The 20,834-nt window shown below is 36.8% G+C and overlaps 1 pseudogene; it reads left to right on the plus strand.

Annotated features, from left to right (window-relative positions):
• The first annotated feature begins 10,833 nt into the window (after window positions 1–10,833).
• On the plus strand, window positions 10,834–11,737 carry LOC100391916 (ADP/ATP translocase 2 pseudogene; annotated as a pseudogene).
• The last annotated feature ends 9,097 nt before the right edge of the window (window positions 11,738–20,834 follow it).

Genomic DNA, 20,834 nt, shown 5'->3' on the forward strand with positions numbered 1-20,834 from the left:
TCACTGTTATTGGAAAGGGGTAAAATGACAATGGAGCCTCAATAATTTGCACATTAGTTGGAGTCAGAGATAATGAAGAAATGCTTTAAAGCAAGTTCTCTTTGAAAAACATTGAGAATATCTTGCTTGAGTTTTTGTTGTTAAGGAGACATAGTATTACTGAAAATAATCAAAACCAAGCCATTGAAGATTAATTGGTATGAAATATTTGGCATGGGAATTTTACCCAATTTGAAATTTCAATGGATATTTTGGAAAGTCTTTTTATTACTACTATCATTCCATTAACACTTTTCCTTTAATCATTCCATTAACAATTTTTTGAGGGTTGGCACTTGAGCTGTTGCAATCACACCTGGTCAAATATTTATAGCTCTGCATTGTATAAATAAGCTTCGGGTACTTAAAGAGAGAACGCATCAAACTCAGATATTCTGTGAGGAAAGGGTTATTATTGCCACGTAATAGTAATGTGTAACATGTTTCATATTGACATCTGTGGTTTTCTTCCTTAACATTTATTTGCTCTATGCCCCTGTGGTTTACCCTCTCAAATTCAGTGCAGCAGAATCACATTACCATTTGCTTGTCAGTCTTGAGCCTGGGGCCTCTGGAAGTAGGCAGATCTTGTTCTAGGCTGGGAGCCCAGTGGGACCTAGTTGGAGGAAAGTGAGACTCACTGACTTTCAGGTGCCCTGAGGCTCCTCAGAGATGACTCTGCTATGGGACACAAAGCTACTTAGCCACCAGGAAAAGGCCAAGAGACATATGGGGCCAGTCCCTGTGCTTAGCTGATCCAAGATTCCCTGCCTAATGGGTATACTAAGGGACTTGGTGGGGAGATCATGATTATCTTGGTAATAATCGCCTCTTGACTTATATGTGCATGAAATAAACTCTGTCAAAGTCCAAAAGTACTTCAGAGTTGCTAAGTTTGTAACTTTGGGAAGGATGCTCAGACCTCTGAGAATCTGCCCTCACCTGCCAAAGGAAGCTAATGATACCTGCCCTACCCTCTTCTCTAATGTGCAGCAGTGCTCTAGCTCATTAATTAAGCAGATATGAATTGTGGCTTAATATGTTCCCTGATTCCATGAAAGGCAGCAAGGTCATAAACATGAATAAAACATATCCCTACTCAACAGTGGCTCACAGTCTGTCAGGGAGACAAATAGGTAAGTAACTCATAGTGCCAGAGAATGGGGGTGCCATGATAAAACTACAGGCTATATGTGATGCGAGGCTTAATGAAGAAATAACGTGGTTATGAGAGGAAGGAGTATGTGCAAAGTCTTTACAGAAAGGATGAGGTTTCAGAGTCATTTTGAGAAATGAGTAGGAGTTTGCCATTGAGAAGAGCTGAAGGACATTGCACAGGGTGAAGAACATCAGAAAACATGAAGTGATGTAAAGAAGGAAGGCACGTGGAGAAGATGTGCTTTGCTTGATCATTTTACTGGCTCCTTGTTATTTGCAAACTGGTTTACATGTGCAAGGTGACATCATTATCAATACTACATTGAAATTATTTAAGAGCAGAATTCATCTCTGCACCCTACGATGCAGATGACACAACTACTGGTCTTGTCTTCCTGGCTTCTTTTCCCGTGTTATTTCACTAAATTGTATTCTTATCAAAGTTAACATATGAACCTAGTTTCAAAAAGTCAAGTAGTACCATAAGTCTTAAAATGCTCTACTCCCTGCTCTCATTCTCTAAAGGTATCTATTTCTATTACAGCTATTATTTCTGATATTTCTAAATAATGTATTAATACTGTTTGTTTGTTTTCACTTTGATACATTATATCTATTAATTTCTCAATATGAAAAATGTAACTTTGGCCCTGTTTCCTCATCACTCACCATATACATTTGTTAACCCTATGCATCCAAGAGAAATTTTTGTATCTCATATGTGACAATTATTGCTTAATTCTTTATACATACACATTATGACTAAGTAAATATTTTTCAATACTAAGCCTGTGTGTTGCTGTATGTTATGGTGAATCATTTCCTTGTGGTGTGATGCTACTTATTTTCTCATTTCCAAATTTTCTTGATTATTTTGGCTTCTGTTGGCTTAGTTTTCTATGTATTTATCCTTAATTATTCCCGACACAAATATCTAGCAAAAGTATGAAGTTCCTTTCAATAGAGAAAAACACATAAGGTAAACATTCAGTCTTTTACTTCATCTATTTTTTAGTGGGGAAAGACACAAATCTTTCTATTTCAATTTGTAGTGATTACTCATTAACCCTTCTTAAACTCTGTTTAAATAAAAATGTACTTTAGTATTTTCTTATTTTTTATAATTGATTTTAAGTTCAGGGGTACATGGGCAGGTTTTCTATATAGGTAAACTTCTGTCACAGGATTTGTTGTACAGATTATTTTATCAATCAGCTATTAAACCTAGTGCTCATTAGTTATTTTTCTTGATCCACTCTCTTCTCCCACCCTGCACCCTTCAATAGCCCCATTGTAGTTCCCCTCTATATATTCCTATGTTCTCATCATTTATAAGTTTCCACTTATAAGGGATAATATGTGATTATTTGTTTTTCTGTCTCTGCATTAGTTTGCTAAAAATAATGGCCTCCAGCTCCAGCCACATTCCTGCAAAGATCATGATCTCATTCTTATTTATGGCTGTATAGTGTTCCAAGGTGTATATGTATCACATTTTTTTTATCCAGTCTATTACTGATGGGCGTTTAGGTTGATTTCATTTCTTTTGCTATTGTCAACAGTGCTGCAATGAACACACATGTGCATGTGTCTTTATAATAGAAGGATTTATATTCTTTGGGTATATACCATATAATGAGATTGCTTGGTGAAATGGTATTTGATATGGTTTGGCTTTGTGTCCCCACCCAAATGTCATATTGAATCTTGATTCCAAGTTGGAGGTGGAGTCTAACGGGGGTGGTTTCTAATGGTTTAGCACTATTCTAGTGTTGTCTTGTGATAGAGTACTCATGAGATCTGGTTGTTTAAAAGTGTGAAACACCTCCCCACTTCGCTCTCTTCCTCCCACTGCACCATGTGAAGAAACTGCTTGCTTCACCCTTCCACCAGGATGGTAAGTTTCCTGAGGCTTCCCCAACCATGCTTCCTCTACAGCCCGCAGAACTGTGACTCTTAAACCTCCTTTCTTCATAAATCAGTCTCAGACAGTTTCTATAGCAGTGCAAGAACAAACAAATATGGTATTTCTGGTTTTACTTCTTTGGGGAATCACCACACTGTCTTCCAGAATGGTTGAACTAATTCACACTCCCACCAACAGTGTATAAATGTTCATTTTCTCTGAAATGTCACAAGCATCTGTTACTTTTTGACTCTTTAATAATAGCTATTCTGACTGGTGTGAAATAGTATCTCATTATGATTTTGATTTTTATTTCTCTAATGATCAGTGATGTTGAGCTTTCTTTTGTCATCTGATTTTTGGCCACATGTATGTCTTCTTTTAAATGTGTCTGTTCATGTCCTTTGCCTACTTTTTAATGAGATTGTTTTTCTTTTGGAAATTTGTTTAAGTTTCTTAAACAAATGCTGGATGTTAGACCTTTGTGAGATGAACAGTTTGCAAAAGTTTCTTTTTCTGTAGGTTGTCTGTTCACTCTGTTGAAAAAAAATTAAACTATCTTTTTTTTCCTGTGCAGAAGCTCCTTAGTTTAATTAAACCTCATTAGTCAATAATTGCTTTTGTTAAAATTGCTTTTTGTGATTCGTCATGAAATCTTTTCCCATTCCTATGTTCACAATGATATTGCCTAGGTTGTCTTTCAAAAACTTTAGAATTTTGAGTTTTACATGCAAATCTTTAATCCATCTTGAGGTAACTTTTGTATATCATGTAGGAAAGGGGTCCAGTTTTGGTCTTCTGCATGTGACTAGCCCATTATTTCCAGCACCATTTATTGAATAGGGAATCCATTCCCCATTGCTTGTTTTTGTCAAGTTTGATGAAGTTCAGATGGTTGTAAGTGTGTGGTCTTATTTCTGGGTCCTCTGTTCTGTTCCGTTTGTCTACTTGTCTGTTTTAGTACTAGTACCATGCTGTTTTGTTACTACAGCCCTGTGGTATAGTTTAAAGTGAGGTAACGTGATGCCACTAGCTTTGTTCTTTTTGTTCAGGATTGTCTTGGGAATTCAAACTCTTTTCTGGTTCTATAATAATTTAAAAATAGTTTTTTCTAGTTAGTGAAAAATTTCAATGGTAGTTTAATAGGAATACTGTTGAATCTATAATTTATTTTGGGCAGAATGGTCATTTTAAGGATGTCGACTCTTTATATCAATGAGCATGGAAAGTTTTTCCATTTGTTTGAGTCATATCTGATTTCTTTGAGCCATGTTTTGTAGTAGTTCTCTTTGTAGAAATCTTTCACCTCCCTGGTTAGCTGTATTTCTAGGTGTTTTATTCCTTTTTGGTAATTGTAAAGGGTATTGTGTTCCTGATTTGGCTCTTGGCTTAACTATTGCTGTTGTGTAGGAATGTTAGTTATTTTTGGAAATTAATTTCATATCCTGAGACTTTGCTGAAAATGCTTATCAGCTTAAGGAGCTTTTTGGCTTAGACTATAGGATTTCCTGATATAAGATTATGTCCTCTGCAAACAGGAATACTTTGAATTCCTCTCTTTCTATTGGGATGCGCTTTGTTTCTTTTTCTTGCTTTGTTTCCCTAGACAAGACTTCAAATAATATGTTGAATAGAAGTGGTGAGAGAGATCATCCTTGTTTGTGTCAATTTTCAAGGGAAATGCTTCCAGCTTTTGCCCATTCAGTATAGTGTTGGCTGTGGGTTTGTCACAGATGGATCTTATTATTTTCAGGCATGTTCCTTCAATACCTAGTTATGAAAATTTTTAGCATGAAGGAGTGTTGAATTTTCTTGAAAGCCTTCTCTACATCTATTGAGATAATTATGTGTGTTTTTCAGTAGTTCTGTTTATGTTATGAATCACATTTATTGATTTGTGTACATTGTACCAACCTTGCATCCTAGTGATGAAGCCAACTTGATCATGTTGGTTAAGTTTTTGATGTGCTACTGGATTTGGTTTGCCAGTGCTTTGTTGCATCAATGTTCATCAAGGATATTGGCCTGAAGATTTCTATTTTTGTTGTTATTGTGTCTCTACAAGGTTTCATTACCAGGATGATGCTGGCCTCACAGGATAAGTTAGAAAGGAATCCCTCCTTCTCAATTTTTTTGAATAATTTAAGCAGAAATGGTATCAACCCTTCTTTGTACATCTGGTGGAATTCAGGTACGATTCCTGGGCTTTCTTTTGCCTGGTAAGCTACTCATTATTGACCTAATGTCAGAGTTCATTTCTGGTCATCTGTTCAGGGATTCAATTTCTTCCCAGTTAGTTCTTGAGAGGGTGACAGATCCAGGAATGTATTCATTTTTTTTCTACATGCTTAGTTTATGTGCATAGAGGTATTCATAATATTCTTCAATGGTTGTTTGTATGTCTGTGGGGTTAATGGTAATAGCCCCCTTGTTGTCCTTGATTGTGTTTATTTGACTTGTCTTTCTGTTCTTTTTTTAGTTAATCTAGCTAGTGTTCTATGTATTTTATTAATTTTTTTCAAAAACTAGCTACTGGATTTGCTAATTTTTAAATGATTTTGTGTCTTAATCTCCTTAAGTTCAGCTCTATTTTGGTTATTTCTTGTCTTCTGCTAGCTTTCGTATCTGTTTGTTTTTGGTTCTCTTGTTATTGTAGTTGTAATGTTAGGTCTCTAATATGAGATTTTTTTTTAAGGTGGGCATTTATTTCTATAAATTTCCCTCTTAACACTGTCTTACCTGTGTCCCAGAGAGTCTAGTATGTTGTATCTTTGCTCTTATTAATTTCAAAGAACTTCTTGATTTCTGCCTTAATTTCATTATTTACCCAAAAGTCATTCAGGGCAGGTTATTCAATTTCCATGTAATTGTATGGTTTTGAGTTAATCTCTTAGTCTTGATTACTAATATGATTGGGCTGTAGTCTGAGATCATTTGTAATAATTTTAGGTTTTTTGCATTTGCTCTAGAGTGTTATATTTCCATTAATGTCGCTGATTTTAGAGTATGTACCATGTGGCGACGAGAAGAATGTATATTTTGGGGATTTTTTTGGAGGGGTGGTGATTTCTGTGGAAGTCTATCAGGTCTATTTGATCCAGTGTGGAGTTTGGGTCCTGAATATCTATGTTAATTTTCTGTGTCAGTAATCTGTCTAATATTGCCAGAGGAGTGTTAAAATCTCCGAATATTATGTATTAGAGTCTAAGTATCTTTGAAGTTCTCTAAGAATTTGCTCTATAAATTTAGGTCATCCCTAAATGTTGGGTGCATATACATTTAGGATAGTTAGATTTTCTTATTGAATTGAACATGTTACCATTATGTAATACCTTTCTTTATGATCTTTATTGCTTTAAAGTCTGTTTTATCTGGAACTACTATAACAACCCCTGCTTTATTCTGTTTTCTATTTACTTGGTAGATTTTTTTCTCCATCCTTTTATTTTGAGCCTATGTGTTTTATTGCATGTGAGATGGTTCTCTTGAAGGCAGGGCAGCATACCAGTGGGTCTTGGTTCTTCATTCAGTTTGCCAGTGTGTCTTTTAATTGAAACATTTAGCCCATTTACATTCAGGGTTAGTATTGATATATATTGGTTTGATCCTGTGGTCATGATGGTGACTGGTTTTTTTGCAGATTTTTTAATGTGGTTACTTTTTAGTGTCACTGGTCTGTGTACTGCAGAGTGTTTTTGTAGTGGCTCATAAAACATCTTTGCTTTCCATATTTAGTTCTTCCTTCAGGGTATCTTGTATTGCATGTCTCGTGGCAACAAATTCCCTCAGCATTTGTTTTTATAAAAAGGATCTTATTTATCCTTCACTTGTAAAGCTTAGTTTGGCCAAATATGAAATTCTGGATTGAAGTTTTTTTTTTAAGAATATTGAATATGGGCCCCTAATCTTTTCTGCCTTGTGAAGTTTCTTCTGATAGGTCTACTTTTAGTCTGTTGCACTTCTATATGTAGGTAATCTGACCTTTTTCCTTAGTTACCTTTAACAGTTTTTCTTTCATTTTGACCTTGGAGAATCCGTTAACTGTGGGTCTTGGGGATGAACTTCTTGTGAAGTATCTTTCTAGGTTTTCTGCATTTCCTGAATTTGACTGTTGGCCTCTCTAGGCAAGTTCAGGAAGTTCAGGACATCCTGAAATATATTTTCCAAGTTGTTTTCACTCTCCCTATCCCTTTTAGTGATACAAATGCATTGTTTCTTTACATAATCAAATATTTCATGAAACTTTTGTTCATTTTTTTTCTTTTTTTTCCTCTATTACTGTCTGACTGTCTTATTTCAGAAAGTCAGTCTTTAAGCTCTGAGATTCTTTTTTCTGCTTGTCTATTCTGCTATTAATACTTGTAACTGTATTATTACATTCTATTAGTGTGTTTTTCAGCTCCATTATATCAGTTATGTTCTTTCCTATATCGGCTCTTTTTGTCTGTCACCTCTTGCATTGTTTAATTATGATTATTAGCTTTCTTAGATTGGGTTTCAACATACTCCTGTAGCTCAATGATCTTTGTTCCTATCCATATTCTGAATTCTATTTCTGTCAGTGTAGCCATCTCAGCCTTGTTTACAACCCTTGCTGGATAGATAAAATGATCATTTGGAGGAAAGAAGGCACACTGTTGTTTTGAGTTTTCAGGTTTCTTGCACTGATTCTCATCTTTGTGGGCTTACCTACCTTCAGTCTTTGAAGTTGTTGATCTTTGGGTTTTTTTTTTCTTTTCTTTTATCCTATTTGATGACCGGAGGGTTTGATTTTGGTGTACAGTAGATTTGGCTAAATGACTTCATTTCTGAAAGATTTTCTGGGGTAAACACAAAACTCCCAACTCCTGGTGCTCTAACTCTAAGGGATGCGTATTGGGCCCCAGTTTTGTTTCTCTGACTCCTCAAGTCTAATAATCCACTGCACTGGGATGGCCAAGGTGCAGCAGCTGTGGCAGAGTGCTGGTGGGGCCTGGGTGGCTGGTCCCTGGGGGCATTCATGATGGTGGTGGAGGCAATGCAGCTTGGCAGGGAGCAGGGGCCAAACTACTGGGGAATGTCTCTGCAGTCATGCTGCAGGTAGTGTTGGTTTAAACTGAGGAACTTGTGGGCACAGGACTGGGTGCCTTCTCTGTGCCCCACAAGCAGGAGTGATTGCACAGGGTGTGGAAGGATCTGCTGTTCTCTGTGCAGTGATAGGACAAGGGCTGGGCACTGGTGGGGGCTCTGTGCCTGCCAAAGCTCTGTGTGAAATGGTGATTGGCAGGAGGAGGAAAGGCAGACTACACTTCTGTATGTTGGTGGGGCAAGAAAGGCTAAACTCATCCATGTAGACACACATCAGCAAGAGTGATTTGAGTAGATTCTGTAGGCCTGGGCGAAGCTGCAATGTGGGTAGCGAGTGGTTGGGCTGATTTGTGGCCTCTATGGCCACACAGCCTTGGTCAGGCACAATGCACTAGCACAGAAGCTATTGTACAGGTCCCCAGGGCACCTGAGACTGCTCTGCAAACAGGTGTGGCCAAGCTCAGGCCCCAGGAGAGGCCAGCAGACAAAGGGCTGCTCAAGTCAGCTTAGCCCTGTCTGATGTGCAAGACTGCCCTGTAGAGATTAGGTCTGACAGTTGCCCTAAAGCTAAAGTCTCCAATGGGAGTGAGTCAAACCGAAGAAGACAGATGTCCCTGTCCATGATCTGCTAGACAATCCCACAACAAACTCTCTGGGGTCCAAATCAGCTGGGTTGCTGCCCCTACTACTACTCTAAGCAGCTCTCTCTGCCAATTTGGGTGGTCATGGTGGTCAAGGGGTTTCCTCTTGCTGGGGTTCCAGAGGCTCATGGTAAGAGGCAGTTATTCCTCATTAGTTCAACTCACCTGTTCTCCCAGAGCCAGGAATGAGTCCTGGTATGCAGTAGGCCATACAGGGTTCCCAGATTTATTTGCCTTCAGTCCAGATTCTGTGTCCTCTCTCCATCCACTCTCAGTGTCTTCCTTCTGATTGGAGCATGCCAGTTGTCTCAGTCCCTTGGTAGGAGCTGTTCCACCTGGCTTTATCAGTTGTCCATCTTGTTTTCCCCTATTTCAGCATTTTTTATTATATCAAATGCCTGGTTTCCTGGATTCTAAAACTTCCTATTTCTTGGTTGAATCCTGCAATGGTTAATTTTAGTTGTCAACACTACTGGATTAAAGAATACCTGGAAGCCTGGTAGAGAAATTCTGGCTGTGTCTGTGAGGTTATTTTCAGAAGTGATTAGTATATGAATAGTGGACTGAGCAAGGAAGATCTGCCCTCATTGTGGCTGGGCATTATCTAATCAACTGGGGTCTGGGATGAAACAACAAAAGCAAAGAATTTAAAGATTTTTTTTCTCTGTCTCTTCTGAACCGGGGACACTCTTTTCCTATGTTTAGACAACAGAACTTCTGGCTTTTGCAGCTTTAGATTTCAAAACTTACACCAGTGGCCCTTTGGGTTTTCAGTCCTGTGGTCTGAGAATTATACTGTTGGTTTCTATGGTTCAGGGGATTTTGGGCTTGAACTGTACCACTACTGGCTTGCACTGGGACACTACCAGCAGCCCAGGTTCTCAAGCTTGCAGGCAACCTTTTATGGGACTTCTCGGCCTCCATAATTATATAAGTAAATTATTCTAATAATTTGTCTTTTATACATCCATATATCTATATGTCTATATTTCTCTTATTGGTTCTTTTCTTCGGATAACCTTAAATAATAAGGTGTGTTGTGTAAAAAAAATACTACGTATAACGATAGAGATAAAAGAGAGAGAGAGTGAGTGAATTTGTTCTGGTGAATCGTTTCTCAAGCCTAGTTATATGTATGTTCTTTATATTATTCATTTTTTTCCTTCCTAAACCATCTATTTCTTATTCAATTAAATAAGCTGTAAAACTTTCTGTATACCTAAATTATTTGAGTTTTGTTTCTAGCATTTGGTAAAGAAGGATTCCTGATGTGCATTCCCTGAGACCACTATCTATTTTGTAAAATGTGATGCCAGTAATACAATTATGATGAATGAATTGATAAAATACCTCATGTGAAACACATAGCATAATACCTAATGCTCACCAGCTGCTAATCTCCTTTACTACTTTCTATTTCAAAAATTTATGCAATAAAATATAACCTCCAATTAATGTGCTTATTATTAATTTCAACAGAAAAGTGTCAAGAGTCATGAATAAGAAAATATACATAGCATTTTGTTATAGCAGAAATAAAAGATTTTAGTGAAATCGTGTATTAACCTAAGTTCATAACTTTCTAATTTGTGATGTGGAGCAATTTGCTTAACAATTCTGTGTCTCAATTCTCTCATGCATAAAGAAGAAATGCTGGTTATCATTTCAAATGACTGATGTGAGATGTAAATGAGAGGGCAGATGTAAGAAGTACTTAAATGATTTCACTCTCCTATTCTCCCTGAAACTTCACATCTATTCGTACATAGGATATAATTCCAACTGTGATTTGAAGTCCATGAATGTAATTTGATAGTGTGATTCATGGTGTCTGACATGAAGTTGATATAACGTATCTTCAGATGAAAAAACCAATCATCAAAAAGAAAGAAAAACTTAGAAGCTATAATATAATCCACTCTATTCTATTTTAATAATAGGAAAAGAATAATTTGCCCACAGTCCCAGAGTCAAAACTGGTTCTCAGCCCAGTCCTGTACTGCAGTAGCCTGCCTCCTCTTTCCTTTCAACATGACAGATGCCGCTGTGTCCTTCGCCAAGGACTTCCTGGCAGGTGGAGTGGCCGCAGCCATTTCCAAGATGGCGGTAGTGCCCATTGAGTGGGTCAAGCTGCTGCTGCAGGTGCAGCATGCCAGCAAGCATATCACTGCAGATAAGCAATACAAGAGCATTATAGACTGTGTGGTCCGTATTCCCAAGGAGCAGGGAGTCCTATCCTTTTGGCGTGGTAACCTGGCCAATGTCATTAGTTACTTCCCCACCCAGGCTCTTAACTTTCCCTTCAAAGATAAGTACAAGCAGATCTTCCTGGGTGGTGTGGACCAGAGGACCCAGTTTTGGCACTACTTTCCAGGGAATCTGGCATAAGTGGTGCTGCTGGGGCTACCTCCTTGTGTTTTGTGTACCCTCTTGATTTTGCCCGTACTTGTCTAGCAGCAGATGTGGGTAAAGCTGGAGCTGAAAGGGAATTCCAAGACCTCAGTGACTGCCTGGTTAAGATCTACAAATCTGGTGGGATTAAGGGACTGTACCAAGGTTTTAACGTGTCTGTGCAGAGTATTATCATCTACCAAGCTGCCTACTTCGGTATCTATGACACTGCAAAGGGACTGCTTATGGATCCCAGGAACATTCACATTGTCATCAGCTGGATGATTGCACAGAGTGTCACTGCCATTGAAGGGTTGACTTCCTATCCATTTGACACTGTTAGGTGCCAGCTAATGATGCAGTCGAGACTCAAAGGAACTGACATCATGTACCCAGGGATGCTTGACTGCTGGAGGAAGATTGCTCGTGATGAAGGAGGCAAAGTTTTTTCAAGGATGCATGGTCCATTGTTCTCAAAGGCATGGTTGGTGCTTTTGTTCTTGTCTTGTATGATGAAATCAAGAAGTACACATAAGTTATTTCCTAGAAATTTCCCCCCTATGAACAGACATGTTGTATTACATAACGTATCTTGAGCATTCTCGACAGACTGCTGGCTGTCAATTTATCTGTGGCAACTATTTACTGGTTGAAAATGGGAAGCAATAATATTCATCTGACCAGTTTTCTCTTAAAACTATTTCCATGATGATGATGATGGAACTCAATTATATATTTTATTTCAGTCACTCCTGGTAAATAACAGATTTGGAGAAATAAAAATATCTAAAATTAAAAAATGAAAAAGAATAATTTACTTTGTGGGGTGAGGTGTTGCAGCTTCCATCTGAAAAGAATGAGTACATTATTATCTGTTTCCATTTCTTTCTATTTCCTCTTTAAGTTATAAAGTTGAATTGGTTAAGAATATAGACACGGGAGGTAAGAAGAAGTTTTAGGTCTAGGTAGAATGTATCTTTTACTAAAATAGATAACCAAGAAAACTTTATTTGATTAAGAGCATTGAGGAGAATGGGATTTTCAGTTTTGAAGAATGTACTTAATTTGAAGTGCTCCTGTGAGAATGAGAAACCCAGTGGGCATGATTGGAACTGCAGGTCCAGGATTGAGCTGATGACAAGGACTTTGAACTTGGGTATAGGTGATACTCCTGGAGAAGAACACATGGGTCTGAGAGCAAAAGGCCTAAGGCAGATCCTGAGGGACACTGATTCTAGAAAAAGGGAAAAGGAGGAAGACTTTCCAAGGTGTCTTAAAAAAAAAAAAAGACAGAAAAACAAGGAACAAGTAGAGCTTGGGAAAACCTGAAGATGAAATATAAATCAAAAGATTGATGACCCTTGAAAATAGGGATAAAATCCGTGATAGAATGGAACTGTTAGCACTGAATCATCTCTTTTTTATAACAAGAGAGAAACATACACATAAGTGTGCAATTAAAGGCAGGTTTATATGTTTGTGACATCTTAAAACTAAGATATATAAAATAGCATTACTGATATTTTCTTGCAAACCAGCTTCCGTTTACAGTCTTTCCATCTCATTTATGAAAAACTCATTTCTTCCATTTTTTAAGACCAAACACATTGGTGTCTGATATGGTTTGGCTTTGTCCCCACCCAAATCTCATCTTGAATTGTAGTGAATTGTAGCTCCCATAATTCCAAAGTGTTGTGGGAGAGACCAGGTAGGAGATAATTGAATCATGGGGCAGTTATCCCCATACAGCTCTTGTAGTAGTGAATAAGTCTCACAAGATCTGATTGTTTTACAAGGGAAAAGCCTTTTCACTGGGTTCTAATCCTATCTTGCCTGCCACCATGTAAGACAGCCCTTTCCACCATGATTGTGAGGCCTCCACAACCATGTGAAATTGTGAGTTCACTAACCCTCTTTTTCTTTATAAATTACCCAATCTTGAGTATGTCTTTATCAGCAGAATGAAAATGAACACAGTGTCTGCTTAAAAAATATATATTTTTATTGAGACAAGGTCCCACTTTGTTGGCCAGGCTAGAGTGGAATGACACAATCATGGCTCACAACAGCCTTGATGTTAGCCATTCAAGCAATCCTTACATCTCAGCTTCCTGAATAGCTGATACTACAGGCATGTGCCACCTTGCCCAGCAAATTTTGTCTTATCAGTCCTTTTTATAGGGACTGGAGGTCTCACTATGTTACCTGGGCTGGTCTAGAATTCCTGGGATCAAGGAATCCTCCAGCTACATGGTCTCAAAGGGTTGGTATCACAGGTGTGAGCCACCACACCCAGGCTTTGGTGTCATTTTTGACTGGTCTTTATCTCACAACCCACATTCTGTCCCTCAACATACTCTTTCAACTCTATTTTTAAAATACATCCTGAATTAAACAACTTCCAACCCTTCCACTATCCCTTTTGATATTAACTATTTTTCTTTCTTACCTGGATCCTGCATTTATCTGCTAATTGCTTAAGGACGTAATCCAATGTATGAAAAGACTTTATCCGGAAATAGCAATACTGCTTCCAAATGCATAAATACACATCTTTAAGTTTCATATATATGTAGTTAGTGGCTTTCTAAAATCATACCGGTTTGTAAGGCCACAAACATTGTCTCTCAATTACCAATATAATGCTTTATCTTTTGTAATGATAAATAAAAGGTATACATTTAAATGTGCATTTATTTGATCATCGTCATCTCCAGGCTTCACAAGCATTCACCCTTGAACAATCCAGCCTCATCTTTTAGCATTTCTTTCTCATCCAAGGATCTTTGTCCACAGTGTCTTCCATTAAGCTGTTATAATCAAGTTATAATTTTAGTTCATGGAATCTAAACATGGTGTTCATAGAAAAACCTTATTAAAGGCAAAGACTTACATAGGATTTAGGAACAAATTTGAGCATAGGCTACAACTGGTAGAGGATATGCTATTTCTAGTTTCCCTTTTTCTCTTTATATGTTTTTTTGTTCTTGTTGTTGAGATGAGCTCTCACTCTGTCGCCCAGGCTGGAGTGCCGTGGTGTAATCCCGGCTCATTGCAATCCCCACCTCCCTGGTTCAAACAATTTATTTGCCTCACTGTTCCAAGTAGCTGGGATTACAGGCTCACACTACCATGCCTCACTAATTTCTTTTTGTATTTTTAATAGAAATAGGGTTTCACCATGTTGGCCAGACTGGTCTTGAACTCCTGACCCCAGGCAATCCACCTTCCCTGGACTCCCAAAATGCTGGCATTACAGGCATGAGCCACAGTACACGGTCGGTTTTCTTTTCTGTCACTGCAGAGCAACTATCCTTATATATGGTAAGAATCATTCTTAGTAGAAGAAAGAGGTAAAAAGTTAGGGAGGTACCAAAGGCTACATGATATTCTGAGAATTTCAAGTACTCTTCTGGGAAAGCAGTAGAAAAGAAGACAAAGTCACGAGGAAGATAATGGAGATTACTTATATGCTAAAAAGCTGAACCTCTATTTTGACTAAAGAAGTGAAGACAGGAAAGTGAAGTGATCACTACAAAGATCGTGGCAGCTGTATGCAAGATGGCAGGAAGAAAAAGACTGAAGGCAATGGACTAAATCACACAAGACAAAGCTGGCTTGACCTAATGGTATATGGACTTGCGGTGATGCAACTCATCACCAACGACCATTGTGTCTGTTATCTACTGGGTCTCAAATCCAGGTATATATTTAGACAATACTGCAAACACTAATTTATTTTAGAAAACTGTTTACATAATATAAATGAAAAAATGGCAGGAATTGACACAGGAATATCAACATGTGGAAATATTAATAATGAGAAATAGGATTACAAGTCATGTTTTTCTTCTCATTATTGATATATTTCAAATGTTCTACATAATAAAATTAAAAATAAATTTTAAAAAAAGAATCATGGCTAACTGCTGCTTCCAAATGTCACACAATAATTTTTTACCTAAATTGAAACAAAATGACTTATAGAAGGACAAAAATACTACAGTACTACAGAAATTGAATGCTGGTAAAATTTAGTTGTAATTTGGCTATAGTTGTGCCATTAGTACATTGAATAAGTGAGGAAAGAAGAAAAACATCATTTAAAAATAGAATGTATATACATTTCTATATTTAAATTTGTACATGTACAATTATAATGATTTTACTTAGTTTCTACAATCACAATTTTAAATAACTGCAAATAATTCAGTATGGTATATGTCACTGTTTGTAAAATAATGTTTACATTATTGCACATTTAGTTTATGTTGTTATAGCCAATATAAATTATCCCATTATAATCAATTTTGTGTTTATTAGATTACTAAATAAGTTCATTAAGTATCCATTGAAAAATGTAAAATATACTCAGAAATAATTGTTTCAAATACATTTAGATGTTGCGTTCCTTTTAGTTATTTTTGTTTAATAATTTTCTTTTTTTTTATTGTAGGACTTTTTGGTGTTCATGGATGCTGTAGCAATGTCTGCTTCTTCATCTCCAGGTTTCCAACTTTGAATGTAAAGGTGAGAGATCTCATTTAGGGAATAAATTGTAACAACATAAGGAAATTTTGACACGTGGCTGATGAATCCTGTGTTTTCTAAGTTGGACAAAATAATTTGCAGAGTCAAAGGACATCAGTAAGCTGAATGGATATGAAAGCTCCTAAAATTTGTAAGTGATTGGACTGTGCATTACATTTTGTAGCTGTATCTAAACACAATAAAAAATAGAGTTCTTGGTAAGTAAAACGCTCAAAAATCTAAAACCAAAAGTCTAAGATCTCTTCCAATGAGAAGAGTTTCATAAGACATTTTAATCTAATTGTCTGTGGCATCTCATTAAAAGCACTTTCTATAGAACTGTATTTAATTCTATAAGATACAAAGCTGTGTGATACAAACATTCTTTATGTTTTAGATTTCTGAGATTCAGTTTTCTGATTTGTAAAATCCTGGAAATACTCATTTCTAGGAATTATATTTAAAACACCAATAACTGGTATACCGGAGGCACTGAGCCCTCCTTTTAAAGGATGCTGATTCCAACATAGATATAGGTAATTAGTGCACCCAACTAGGACAAGTGGTCCTTGTTATTTGCTGGATTACAAGGAGCTGTAAGAATGTAAGAAAAAAGCACAGCTGTAAGGAAAAAGCACAGCTGATATGCTTGACAGGAAGCCACTGGGGCACTGGGGAAATGGCTATTTACTCTGTGTTGTAAATAATTTCGTAAATAATATCGGAAATAATTTAATATTTTAACAACCAGTATGTCTACCCCAGTATGTACGGCTGACCATCTGCCCCAGTTAATAATGTTTTCATGAGTATTGAATGAGTAAATGCTATTGAAACATTTTATGTTTGTACTATTCTAAGAATTTGATAAATAATAATAGTAGCATTGGCAAACTTTATCAATTTCATTGTCAAAATTCACATTTAAAAGTTCGTGATAAAATCTCTGGAGGATATTTGAGGAAAGGAAAGAGACATAATTTTGGAAGGTTCTTCTTTTTGCTTTTTCTACAACAAATTCTTTAGAAACTACTGTCCATTCACAAACAACGGAATCAAATAGGGCTACCATCCAAGTGGCCTAACTATGGGTACAGCCTTAGAACAGGCCAAAACACATCTGAATGAAAGCATTTATGGTGATTTCAAATCTGCCACAAATGCTTTACACATCAGCAGAGAAAAAGACAAACTGTGCCTTTTGTTTAATAGAACAATTCTCCTTAACCTCCATGTACCTGGCTATCATTACAAAATGCTGGTCATTGCTCTTGAAATAACAAGTTTTTGAATTTTCATAAAGCCTGGGGTAAATTTGTCCGCCTACGGGTCTCTGTGTTTTCTTCTGTCAGGTGCCTGAGAACACTACCATTTGATGACGACTTTAAACCAAAGCTGTGACTTGACATTTCCTGACCTACCCAGATGACATACATGAGTCACTCATGCAATGCACATAAAGGCTGGTCTGTGGATGGGAACTTCTCAGGAAGGATAATTTTTGTATTTCCCTTTTTTGTTCCTTGCGTTAATCAGCATTATAGTAAGCTTCTTTACATTAGACTGAGCTTAAATTAGCATTGTTTTATTTTGGTTTGCCTTTATCCTGGAGGATGAAACCTTACGCGATACAAATGGAACTATTTCCTATGAATTTTACATTTTGTACACTGCATAATTTCAGGAGTCACAAATTACACTGTAATGTATCAGAAGGTCTACTCAGTTCCCCTTGCCATCCCAATTTCCCCCATGTTTTACAATGTACAGTTGTACTAACAGCCCTGGTCTCAGCTTAATGTTTGAAGAATAGCTATGTGATTATCTTTATTGAACAGTCAATGCACCTGAAATTGTTTTCATCACCCCAGTAAATCATAAAATTCTGCCTTCAACACCTCAGTAAATCACAACCTTAAGTTCAAATGCATGGCAATTGTAAGCCCCATTTAAATATCTCTGCTGCTCCAATAATCTGGTTGTCTACCTGCATTTAACCGTTTCTCCAAAATTTGGCTTAGCAGTATTTACACTATCTTTTCAGCTCTTCAAAGTTTTGTGGTAATTTGCAAATACGTTAGTCTGGCGTTTCAAGCTGTATTTAGTGAGAAAGTCAATTTATACAACCTGATATAGCAAGAATCCATTGGTCCAAGATTACTCTTGACAGTTATGTGATAGTGAGAGAAGATCAAAAGTGGAAGCAAGGAGACAAATAGGGCCTGCTGCAATAATATAAGCAATAGCCCGGACCAAGGTAACTCAGGTATAGATGGTGATAACTTACACCAAGGCAAGTTAGTAAAATGCTTCTGTGAATTTTGCCCATCCTAGTAACTGAATGATTATTTTTATACCTTCAAGGTTGTGGTATCAAGCTTCAGCCTGATCTATGGCAGTGAAAAAAAGATAAAATTTCCGACATGTCTGAATAAAAATTGCCTTCCATATTGAGTGTGGTTAACTGTGTGTCTATATGTTTTAGAGTGTTATTTACAGGGGGAGAAATGATGGATGAAATAATGCATTTTGACCCATCATTTTAAATCATCGGAATTGTAATGTGATAAGTCTAATTTGATTGGCAAAGTTGTAAACTTATAAGTATATCAGCCTAATGGGTTTTTCCCTCTGAAAATTATGCACTGAAATAATATCTTCTTATTTTTGCCATAAATATGAATGATCACCATTCATCTTTATTACTTATTTTACACATTTTAGATATGCTCTTGTAGTACTTTCAGATTAAGATATCTAATTCTTGCTTCTGCCATCGCAAACACTACCAATATTCAAAGGGATTCCCTTGATTAACTAGTCTGCCCACTCTAGTTCCAGAATTTGGCTGAAATATACTAATATACAACTCTTAATATGCAATGTAAAATGTAGACCATTTATATTTAGGATTCATGTTGATATGTGAGATTTTGATCCTGTCATTTTGTTGTTAGCTGGTTGTTTTATGGACTTAATTATGTAATTGCTTTATATTGTCTATGGTCTGGGTATGTGCTTGAGTGTGTTATCAACAAGTTTGGGATGTCTTTCCAAATTAAAAAAAAAACAGAAAAGAGTTTTGTGCATTTGAAATTAAAGCATAACAATTTTATATTTTGCTTATAGCCATTTATTATATAAAATCCTTTGGGTTATGTTATAATCATATTTTGAAGGTGCGATATTATGTTTATAATTATCAAATTAAGTAACAGAGAATCATTTTATAATGTACCAACTCACCAATTATCCCTCATTTGGATAATAAGAATGTAGTCTGTGAGTGACCTGAATGGGTTCACAGCTAATTTAGGTGTAGATGGAGGTAAAACCCAGTCTCCTAATTTTCTGACAAAGTAGCCTTACTAGTGAATCAAATCACAGGGAACTGATGTCAGAGTAAACTGGGAAGCATACATAAAAAGTAACTTAATGAATATAGTTTGTAAGCCAAAAGAGGCTCAATTAGTAAACTTCTAAAGGCTTATTTACCAATTCTCTCATATATATATTTTAAATTAGTAAATATATTCTAAAATCCTGAAGTCCACTTGAGAATTACAACTTTAGACTGCATAGTGAGAGTTATTTTAAAATACATTTTTCCTTGTTGTACAGGAAAATTTAGATTAGATGCAATCTCCAAGTGCTATGAGATTATATGTTCAAGCACCCTTGATCCAGTCTGTGATCTGGTATGGCTTCTTTGGAAGTTTTCTTTTGGGTCAGGCTGCAAATTTTTCAAATTTTTAAGCTCTGCTTCCGTTTTAAGCATACTTTCCAACTTTAAATCATCTCTTTGTGAATGCATATTACTATACACGTTCAGTAAAAGTCACATCTTGAGTGCTTTGCTGCTTAGAAATTTTTTCTACCAGATACCCGAAATCATTTCTCTCAATTTCAAACTTCTTCAGGTCTCTAGAGGAGGGGAAAAATGCCACCAGTCTCTGCTAAAGCATAGCAAGAGTCACCTTTGCTCAAATTCCCAATAAGTTTCTCATCTCCATCAGAGACCACCTCAGCCTGGACTTTATTGCCCATGTCACTATCAGCATTTTGGTTAAAGCTATTCAGAAACTACCTAGGAGGTTCAAACATTCCCACATCTTTCTGTCATCTTCTGAGCCTCCAGACTGTTCCAACTTCTGCCTGTTACCCAGTTCCCAAGTCACTTCCACATTTTCAGGTTATCTTTATAGCAGTACGTGTCTTCCAGGACCAATTCTCTGTATTCATTTGTTTTCACAGTGCTATAAAGAAATACCTGAGACTTGATAATTTATGAAGAAAAGAGGGTATAATTGACTCACATTTCTGCATGGTGAAGAGCGGGGGTTCAGGAAACATAATCATAATGGAAGGGAAAGCAAGGCATGTCTTACACCATGAAAAGAGAGAGAGAGAGAGAGAGAGAGAGAGAGAGAAAGGGGGGGGGAGCACCAGACACTTATCAAGCAACCAAACAGACACTTATCAAACAACCAGATCTCATGTGAACTCACTCCCTGTCATGAGAAGAGCAAAAGGAAATCTGCCTCTGTGATCCAATCACCTCTGACCTGGTCCCTCCCTCAGCATGTGGGGATGAGATTTGGGTGGGAACAGAGAGCCAAATCTTATCAATAACTAACTTCACAATCCTTGGTTGAAATATCACATGGGCTAACAAATTATACTTATTTATTCCAAAGAGTATGTTAATTCAAGAGAACTGGGATATGAAAATTGACTTTAATGACTCATTATTCAGAAGAATTCAGGAGCATTTACTTTGTCACTCTCTATGTGTGTTACATTTTATTGTTTGCAGAACATTTTTCTCTTAAAATATCTCACTCAATCTTCACAAAGATGAATCTTTTAATTTTTTTAAAGCAAATAGGAGCAGGAGTATAAAGCTCAGGAAAGTAACATAAGCATGTTCAAAATGTTCACTGTTTTTAGTATATGAAAATTCCTACCCTAAAATTCAGTTTCCTGCAAATCAGGCATTGTTGCTGGATCCGTAAAGGTCACATGGCAAAGGTATCAGAGCATCTCATTTCCTGGGCTGGTGGACCCCCAAATGATGCATTCAATGTAATCCTTCCCAAACA

The sequence above is a fragment of the Callithrix jacchus genome, chromosome 3 (assembly GCF_049354715.1).
Source record: "Callithrix jacchus isolate 240 chromosome 3, calJac240_pri, whole genome shotgun sequence".
Lineage (NCBI taxonomy): Eukaryota > Metazoa > Chordata > Mammalia > Primates > Cebidae > Callithrix > Callithrix jacchus.